Here is a 10,866-nt window from a genome sequence, read left to right as displayed (position 1 = left end):
GACAAATAAAAATGATTCCACTCTGCAGCATAGTTTATGTTAGTTAATCTAGAGACTGAATTCAGACTTCCCGGATTCAGAACCCAAATTAATCAGTGGTCATGTCCCTGAAACGGCTCCTTATGTATCAGTATAGAGGAAGTAAGGTAACTAGGGGAATGCAGTGAAATCACTGAGAGCAGATCTCATAGCTCTGCGACATTGGGCAACCAACACGCATGTTAAATAAATGTTCTTTGTCTTCATCATTTGTCACCCATTAGTGAGTGTGTGATTGCATTCTGGAACAGTTAATTCTTCATGTAATCAACTGCAATGGACAGTGAAATGCTCCAAGTATGATCACTTAATACTGACAACTGTAAATGTTTATTTAGTGGGGATTCCTAGTTTAATAATTCCTCTTTTGGGCTGGGAAGGTGGCTCAGTGGTAGAGCACTTGCCTTGCATGAATGAGGCCCTGGGTTCGATTCCTCAGCACCACATAAGCAAAAAGACAAAAGCTGGAAGTGGTGCTGTGGCTCAAGTGGTAGAGCACTAGCCTTAAGCTGAAGAGCTGAGGGACAGCACCCAGGCCCAGAGTTCAGGCCCACAACCGGACCCCCCAAAAATAATAATAATTCCTCTTTTTATCACTACCCCTTGATTCCTTACTCTGGCATTTATTTATCTTATGGGATTACCACAACTCCTTTTCTTATAACTATGTCTCACTTTGAATCTGCTACCAATTCTCTATCTCATTAACTAGGCACCTATGGATTCTGCTCAGATTAGAAAACTTGTTTTCTTAGAAGACATTGATATTGCCCCTATCTACAAACCAAAGATGGAGAACCTCACTGGGGCCTGTGGTATAGTCTATGCTTAACTTCTATCTCCTCATTGCATCCAGGACATTTCCCTCCAGTTATGAGACCCTGCCAGCACTCACTATTTTTGTTCTAGACAGTTACATTTCCTCTAGAAGGTTATCTTTCCCCCAATCACTTCTTACACCATGATAGCTCTACCAGAAGAGCCTCTACCCATTCCCCTCTAGAAAGCAGTACCATTTACATGGACCTTGGACAAGAGTCGCATGAACTGTATTTTTACTTATTTCATACCACTGTCTAATTAACCTGATGAATCCATGTCTTTATTCTAAGACATTCATGTCATTTATATCACGCATAACACTTTTGCATACAGTAGTCCCACAGGAAATATTTCTTTTTTTTTTTTTTTTTTTTAATTGTATTTTATTTTATTTGAGAACATACTGTACAGAGGGGCAACAATTACATGGGCAGGATAATGCATACATTTCTTACCAAGCATTGCAGCCTCCTCCTTTGTTTACCCTTCACTTCCCTTCCCCGCCTCCCCCCTCCCCCCACCCAATTTTACCCCCCTCCCCCCACCCAATTATACCCCCCTCCCCCCCCACACCGAAATTGTAAAGCTGGTTTTGACATGACATTTTGTACTTCTCATTGTTGCAACAGGTCCACCTGAATCCTTAAACGACTTGTTTGTCCCCATCTCCTCCACATGTTATACTAACATCAAATATAGTGAAAGCGGGGGTTACACTGTGGGGGAGGGACATACAAAGCAACAAAGAAATAATCTTATAAATGCATTAGAAACACATGCATGAAAGAAACGAAAACATTAAAATACATATTTAAGGTTTCATTTTCCTAACATCACATTATCTGGCCTTTTCCGCTTGACTCATACCTATACTAGATATTGCAAATAAGGGAAACCATGGGACCTATGCTTCTTTGGGCCTGGCTTACTTCACTTAATATAATTTTTTCCAAACCTTTCCATTTCCTAACAAATGGGGAAATGTCATTCTTTCTGATGGAGGCATAGAATTCCATTGTGTATATATACCACATTTTCTTGATCCATTCATCTACTGAGGGGCATCTGGGACAGGAGCAAGAATAAGAACCACATGGTTATCTCAATAGATGCAGAAAAAGCATTTGACAAGATCCAACACCCCTTTATGATGAAGGTTCTGGAAAAATTAGGAATCCATGGAACATTCCTCAATACAATAAAGGCTGTATATGACAAACCTACAGCCAGCATTATACTCAATGGTGAAAAACTAAAGCCATTTCCTCTTAACTCAGGAACAAGACAAGGATGCCCACTCTCTCCACTTCTCTTCAATCTAGTATTAGAATGCCTAGCTACAGCAATAAGGCAAGATGCAGACATAAAGGGGATCCAAATAGGGAAAGAAGAAATAAAACTTTCCCTCTTTGCAGATGACATGATCTTGTATTTAAAGAATCCCATAGACTCCACTCCCAAACTACTCAAGCTGATTCAAAACTTTGGCAAAGTAGCAGGAAATATTTCTGACTATTGACTAGTAAGTGAATAAGAAATACCCATGTTTTTCTTCATTGCTGAGTTTCTGTTATGTAAGGCAGTGGTGACAGTTTAGGAAGAATGACAAGAAGAAAAAACGTTTCCAATTTTCCCCAAACTAGTCCCTATCTCTCTAAAGTTGGTAATTACCAAGGCTTTCAGAATGTTGGATTTAATCATTCTAGGAAGGTCCAGAGCTCATGGCGGAGGGTCTCTGAACTCATATTCACTCATATGAATTGAAGTCATTCACAAATTCCTTCCATAAATATTCCTTGAGCTCTTCCTGGGTGTCATTCACCCTGCCAGGTGTTGGGAATAAACAGTGAGGAGAGATAAGAGCAGCCCTCAGGACTTAAAAGTGCAGCCCAATAGAACTGAGGAGCTGAAACATTTCTCTGGCATTAGCTCCTGGTACAGAAGTAGTGTCCTGCAACCTTTACAGAAAGAGCAAACCTCAGGTGATCTACTAGCTAATGCATTAACCCAGTGGGTGGGGAGAGCCATGATCTTAGACTGAAAAGATTAAGAAATTGTGCAACCCAGGTAAGCATCTTCAGTATTGACCAAGAGCTTTCCCGTGAAACACAGTAGAAAGAAACAATAAACACTATGGGGAAGTCTTTGTCTATACCTGCCTTGAATCAATGTCTGCCAATACCACAATACTGAACTGGGGAGATCTGTATCCAGGAACACAGTCTACTTTGTTCACTTGGGTTTGGCCTAAATAGTGCTCTGCCCAGCATTAAAACACTCAGACTCTGAACCCCTGAGACTCTCACCACCAGCTATGAAAAGGGAACGAGCAAGAGGGAGAGCGGCAAGAGTCAGAGGATTTTCTCCTCTTTGCAAAGCATAGGGTCACGGAAGCCTGCTTCAGCCACAAAGGGAAATTTGCTTAATGTCAAATATCATAGACTGAAAGATCTTCTTTCTCTTGATCCATACTCCAAAACAGTAATACAAGACAGACCAAAAAAGCTCTCCTTTACAAAACTATGCAATTCCCAGAGAATCGAAAGTCCGAAGTGTATGACCCATAAGGACACATATTTTCCTCCCACAAATCACAGGACACTAGGCATGCAGGTGACAGGAAGTTTCATCTGTGAGTTACCTCTCCCCCTAGGGAGGGCTTCACAGCACTGCCCGGGACGTGTCAGGGCATTGGCACAGACTCTAGGCAGGAACAAACTGTTCTTGTCAAGAATGCTTTTAATTTCACTTCCTGCCCGGGCAGGAAAGAATCCGCTGCCAGAGCAAATATGGCCTCCTGGGGCGCCAGGAGACCAGGCACACTGGCATTTGCATTAAGGAAGTAGAGGATGTCTGGCAGAACTGAGAGTGGGCAGCACAGTCTTTCATGGGAATCAAGTGAAAAAGGACTTCAGACTTGCAGAACGCATATTGGGAAAGTGCAGACCGACACTTAGGAGCCACATTCCAGGGCAGCACCGGGCCCTGGAGGGAGAATGTGATGTGATAACATAGGCCTGAGACCTGGAAGAACATCAGAACGCGCGACAGAAGCGATGCTAAGAAGCCGTCATCATCAACCTCGAGATAAACAAGCCAGGGTAGACATTGTTCCAAACGCATTGAGGTTCGGGTGCAGGAAAATTGGTACAGCCAACAGTGTTCCATGACTTTTCTGGATTGTGCATCCAGACATTCTCAGAGACGTTACTGGTCATTGTCAAACACTCTCGAGCAACTTTAAACTTTTAACTTTTAACAACTTTAAAACTATAGAGATGTGTTGAAAATCATATTGATTGTCCAAAGCTTATTACTGTACTATCGTAGATACCAAGTAGTCACCTTTTTATATTAAAGTTGTTATTTTGTATTGTGTTGCATTACCGGGGTTTGAAGTAATAGACTTGTGCTTTCTAGGCAAATGCGCTATCATTTGAGCCATATCTTTGGTGATTTTGTTGTGGTTATTTACATTGTCTATACCACAATCTTCCTGTTTATGCTTCCAGACAAAGCTGGGATGGCAAGCATGTACCAAGGAGCCCAACTCTTGGTTGAGATGGAGTTTGCCAGAGCCAATCTCAAATTCAGGCTCCACCTCCATAGTAGCAAGGCAGGAGCTCTGTGTCTGGCTCAAAGAGTCATTTACACTAAGAACTTAATTCTATCATATACACTTACTTGGGAACATGATGTAATTTGTGATTATATTGTCCCTAAATTATGATATGTATAACTGAAAAACAGTGAGAATAAAAGTGACGATTAGGTAGACATGGGTAGACCATCCAGCAATTCATTAAATTCCATTTCTGTGCAGCTCACCAGGACCACCACTAAATATAAACACAAAATGCAGAACCAATAATTTCATTTTTATTGTTTTAACATATGTGATTTAATCATTAGTGGGACAAATATTTAATAAACTGCAAAGTGAAATCATTTGAAATGAAAGTAAAGTAAAAATCCTACTACATAACTTCAAAACAAACCCAGTGTTACCCGTGTGAATTAATGCAAATGAAAACACAATTTTAAAATGTCAATTGATTCAGTTAAACACAACAGGCATGCAGAAATCTCAAACCAAGAACATTGGGCTTCTGTGTCAATGGCATAGGGTATTAAAGAGTTCTTTTTGTTCTGGATAAATGATTTATTTTTTATTGATTGGGGAAATTGACTTTAAAAAATATGGGCCAAAGAAAACTATGATGATTTTTGCCAGATTTGATCCATAACCAAACCAGAAAAAGGCTTTGAATTGTCCATTATAGTAATGGGCAATCAGTAGCCTGATTCTACGTCAGCACAGCTGGGTAAAATACACAAGAAAATGAACTGAAACATCGTAGATGCCACTAACCTTAAGTTCTCAACAGTTCTCAACATAGTCCTGCAGAAAACATGGGTTATTATTAACCCATGATTTCTTTGCCATCCCAGACTCTCTTAAAGTTGTCTTCAACTTGAATGAAAGTTTGCATTTGATCTGCAGACTGGTCACAAAGTTTAAGCTGTTAAGTCATTGTAAAAGGGCATAAAGTGATCATTTTTGTCTTCAATATGGAAATAAAGCATAATAAATTGGAAATCAAGGTCATCTGGAAATATTTCATTGGTGATTTTAATCCATATTTGGCCACTCAATTTGCCCAAAAAAGTTCTGTTCTAAGCCTCAACTATTAGGTATTATATTGGAACTAAACACATATGCCTATGTTTGCCTCTCTGGGACTAGTTTCTCACAGCGATATGGAGGAGAAACCATAACTCTGTCATCTAAGAAATTTCATTTGAAGAATCTGTGCTATGCAAAAAAAAATTAAAAATCACCAAGTAACACAGCTTAACCCTGCAAAAATTCTCTTCATCTCCATGGATACACTTATATCAGCACATAAGAGTAGAGTTCTGATGGCATATGGTTTAACAATCAATAGAACACTTTTCTCTGCAGAATGTTTTATATTAATTTTATATTTATTGCCTCTTATAGAAGCATAGTTGTGTTTAACTGAGAGACTGAGCTAGCACTGATACCTATGCTTTGCATTAAATGTTAACACTCCAGTCCATATCTGATGTTAAAAGCCCAAGTAAAGGAGATCCAGGAGACTAAGTTGGCCTCTCAATGAGGGAGGTTCAGATAATTTGCAAGGATGGGGAACTCTGTGATATACCTGGGCTGCATAATTCATGGCTGCTTAAATAGAAAAAAAAATTTTACACAGGCCATTGAACTACCTATTGATGCTACAATTGAAATGAGCCTTTAAAATAGTTAAAGAGATGTGACAGCCCTACAAGACCAACCAATCTGAATTAAACACAAGCGTCTTTCTGACAAAATGCCAGCAAAAGTAAACTTCAGAACTAGAAAAGATCTCATTTAGAATGGAAACATAAGGAACACTCTGCTAATATTATTTAAGGGAGGTTTGTATAAGTCCTGTGTTTAAGATAGTTGTTGACATGGTTGTTAGAAATTAGGGACATCTGTTATCATAACAAGATATTCAAGGAAGGATACTTTATAAAGAAAGTTTCATAGTTTAGAAGTATAACATCATGAAACTTAAGGAAATGAGTAGGTTTAGGACAGATGTGAAAGAATCATGGAAGGGGTAACATTGATCAAGATACATTGTACATCCTCTTTTTAAACATCACATAAACAAAGGATTTGTTCAAAGTTGGCATGTGAAAATTTTACATTCAAATAAAACAATTATTAGCATTGGTGGCTCATGCCTGTAATCCTAGCTACTCAGGAAGCTGAGATCACCATTCAAAGCTAGCCCAGGCAGGAAAGTCTGTGAGACTCTTTATCTCCAGTAAACCACTAGAAAACCAGAAGTGGCACTGTGGCTCATGTGGTAGAGTGCTCACCTTGAGCTAAAGAGCACTGGGACAACACCCAGGCCAGAGTTCAAACCCCAGGACTGACAAAAATAAAAAATAAAATAAAATAAATTATTACAATAACAAAAGGGAGAATTTCCTTTTAAAGAATTCTTTATCCTAAAGTTGAGGACAGGGTCCATTATAATGACCAGATACATAAGAGTGAAATCTCCAAATAAACCATATGTAAGGCAAGGGCACATTTTAGCTATACCATAAGAAGCATCAGAATGTCATTTCTTTGGGCCCAGAAGTGTGAAAGCCTATCCTATAATATGGGCAAGAAGAGGATCCTTCAGAAAATCTGGAGAGAAAGATCATGTAAAAATGATAAAGGCCTAAATTTACCAGTAATCAGGCATATGGGTTGCCTACCTTTGCCCTTCTTTAGTGGAAGTTTTCTTTATAGAATCAGATTTACTATCATATGTGTTATTTTTAAATACAAGGTAATTTTGTTTTACCCTATTTCAATGACACTTGATCAATTCTCTCTTGGAATCCATAACTTCAAATACACATTCACACATCAGCAATAAGAAAATATAGAGATGGTGCCCCTTATGGTTTTTACCAGCCAATGCTAAGCATGGGCTGACATGGGCACTTTCTATTTAAGCTTATTTTTCCTGGTAATAAAAGCAGTTTGTCCTGGGCAATCTTCTTATTTCATATCACTCAGTCAAAACCTCTATGAGGGATGCAACTATGTAGCTAATTTAACTCACACACACACACACACACACACACACACACACACACACACTTTTAATGTAGAATAATAGAGTAATAATGCAGTTTTAAAGGTTTTTATTTTTTACTCTACTACAGAAACCAGCCAGGATTTGAAAAATTCTATCTTATTATCAACTGACAAACTCCCTCAGAAGTCAGGATAGGGTGCTGGCTAAAAGATCAGAATCTTAAGCACAACAAACCTGGTTCTAAAGACAATGGGACTTTGAACAATATTCTAATCCTCTCTAAACCTCAGTGTCCTTTCCTGTAGAATGGAACTGATAATGTATTATTCCCTAAGGATATGGAGAGTACTAAGTAAGGTAATAATTCATGCTTATTACAGAGGTGGAATAGGGTGAAGATCATTGTTTGGATTCCTGGTGGATCTTTGGAACCTAGAACTGTGTTAAGAACATTATGGTTACAAATAGTTCAAAAATAGATATGAAATAGCTGGATGTGTGACTATTCTAAAATTGAAGAGTTTTGCCCCGCATCCAGGAGAATGATTGAATTTGTTCTTCAACCTAAGAACAGTATTGCTAAATCATCCTCAGAATGTAGATGCAGATTCTTCTTTGCCTCAAATATTACTTTACCAACCCATCAATAACCCAAGGCTAATATCCCATCCATCCCTTAAATTCTTCCTCAGATAAAGCCTATATAATCTTCACCAAATCAGTAGCATGCCACTTTTTCTCTGCCTTTATCCCATCATTGATAAAAGCTATCCAGTTCTGCAACTACCCTTCATATTGCTCCTCTACCTCTGGTACTTTCAATCCATATTCCTTCATAAGTACTCAATCTTCACTCTTGTTTGTCGCTTTCCCTTCCCAAATTCTGCATCAAATTAATTCCACATTCTTAGTTCTTACAAACTTTGTTCCTACAAACCAGACTGCCATAAAGCAATCTGCATCCAGGAGTCATCTTGCCCCAGGGTATGCTCACAAAGTACCTCTACCCAGAATCTGTGAGTCCACAGTCTACTGCATGAAGGAGGGATTTGGTTCCTGTTAGTTTCCATTTGGAGACAATTCTGTAGTTACTATTAGTAACTTCCTTTGAAGTGTTCAGAAATGGATTTTATGCACCCTGCTGAAATATTCCTATGTAAATGAACTAATGTGCTTAACTCTTCTGTTTTCTTTTAATAGGAAATGGGTTCTTGATCATGCATATTGGTTAAAAATGAACAAAATTGAAATTTTAAATTCTATTTTTTCCTTTTCTCTTTAAAATGTCTAGCAAACACTACATATTATAGTGTTATAGTAATAGGGAAAGAGACACCTAAAGGAAGAAGTAGAATTTACCTCTGGATAAATGTTATTTCTAGGTATGTGAAATACAGATGGCTTTCATCTGAGGTTGGAGATACTTTCTTAGTTTACTTAAAAAGAATTATTAAAATAATATAAGATATATTCTTCTTTTTTGTCAGTCATAGGACTTGAACTCAGGTCCTGGGCACTGTCTCTGGCATGCTAGCACTCTACCACTTTGAGCCACAGTGACACTTTCAGTTTTCTGGTGGTTAACTGGAGATAAGAGTCTTATAGACTTGCCTGCCCAGGCTGGTTTCAAACTGCAATCCTCAGATCTCAGCTTCCAGAGTATCCTAGGCATGGGCCACTGGTGTTTGGATATATATATATATATATATATATATATATATATATATATATATATATATATATATATATATTAATTGGTTGCTCTTAAATTTTCTGGAAGCTCTAATTCCAGTCACTGTGGCATCATACAGAGGAGGACTGTATCCATGAGAACCATAATCCTTTGCATAGAAATATGACACCAAAATGGATAAAAATGTTCAGGAGAATGGAAAGACAAAGGAAATATCTGGCAGGAAATGAAAAATCTATACTTTCAACTAACTAAGGTTCTAAAAAACACATTAGTCAACTTAGATGTAGGATCAATGGTTTAGCAGATGGAGATGGGAGAGATTGGATAAGGTCAAATGAACATTAGATTTTCTAAATCAGATTAATGAATTTTGTCTATGTGGTTTCAGGAGCTAAGAGGTACTGCTGCGACTTGGTTGTCTATCAGGGAAAATTCTTTTCTCCCTAGATTTTAAGTGCATATTACTACATGAGAGAGGGATGTGCCACAGTTACTCTCATCTTAGAAAAGAAAGTAATGGCAGAATTTTAACTGAAGAAACATCCCAGATGATTTAATTGCCCAAATAGCCCTGAAAGCAGACTCCTCTGAGTTATCTAATTCCATCTTCACTGTTTTGCTTTGCAGGGAGTGAATGTGGTGAAGAATAATTACTCTGGGCAAGCCCTTGAGCAAGTTAGAGAGAAGTTGTCTTTCAGCACCTAAGAAAAACTCAAGCAATCCACCACTTCAGAATTAAGTAGTTCATTCTAATAGAAGGAAGTTAACATTTCCTTCATAGTTGATAAGATCATAACATCATTAATAAAATGAATAACACAATTAATAAAACAATAACATTCCCCTCATAATTAATAGCATGGTTCTTAAACCTACTCATCAAAGACAGTATTGTACAAGCAAGCAGGTACAACTGTAATATTATTATTCTGCAGGAGAAACGTCAATGAATGTTAACAAAACCCTAGGAATCAAAGTGGAACTCCTCCAAAAGCCTTACAGAAAATCCAACATGAAAAGGAGAGAGAGAGAGAGAGAGAGAGAGAGAGAGAGAGAGAGAGAGAGAGAGAGAGAGACAGACAGACAGACAGACAGACAGACAGACAGACAGACAGACAGACAGACAGACAGACAGACAGACAGACAGACAGAGACAGAGCGACAGAGAGAGAGGGAGGGAGGGAGGGAGGGAGAGAGAATAGGACAGCACAGTAGACTCTGAGACTATTATGAAGTCCATTATGAACTCAGCTATGGATGAGCACAGTTATTGGAGTTATAAAAAGGACCCCAATGACTTTTACTTAAAAGTGTTATTAAAATCAGTCTGGCTTCATTGCCATTAACTCTGCTTTATAGTTCAATGGTACAATTCACAGAGTTATATTTTACTCAATGCCAAAAGGTTTTTCAAGCTGGCCTTTCCTTTTAATTATAATTGCAAACAGATATAAATGGATTCTTAGAGTCACACAGAACTCCTTGCACTTCGGTTCGAATCAACTCACACTGGGATGCAGCTCATGGTCTTATTTTCCCAATAGGTGATGATTCTTCTATATATGTATTCACATAGTTCCGAACACAAAAGCTGAGAGTTTGCTGAACACAATAGAACTGCAAAACATATATATATACATACAATGTCAAAGCTCACTGCAACATTTATAATACCATAAAACAATTGGAAAA

Source organism: Dipodomys merriami, unplaced genomic scaffold (assembly GCF_024711535.1).
Source record: "Dipodomys merriami isolate MVZ:Mamm:240054 unplaced genomic scaffold, mDipMer1.0.p SCAF_14, whole genome shotgun sequence".
Taxonomy (NCBI): domain Eukaryota; kingdom Metazoa; phylum Chordata; class Mammalia; order Rodentia; family Heteromyidae; genus Dipodomys; species Dipodomys merriami.
The sequence above is the reverse complement of the archived record's forward strand: the minus strand, read 5'-3'. Positions refer to the sequence as shown.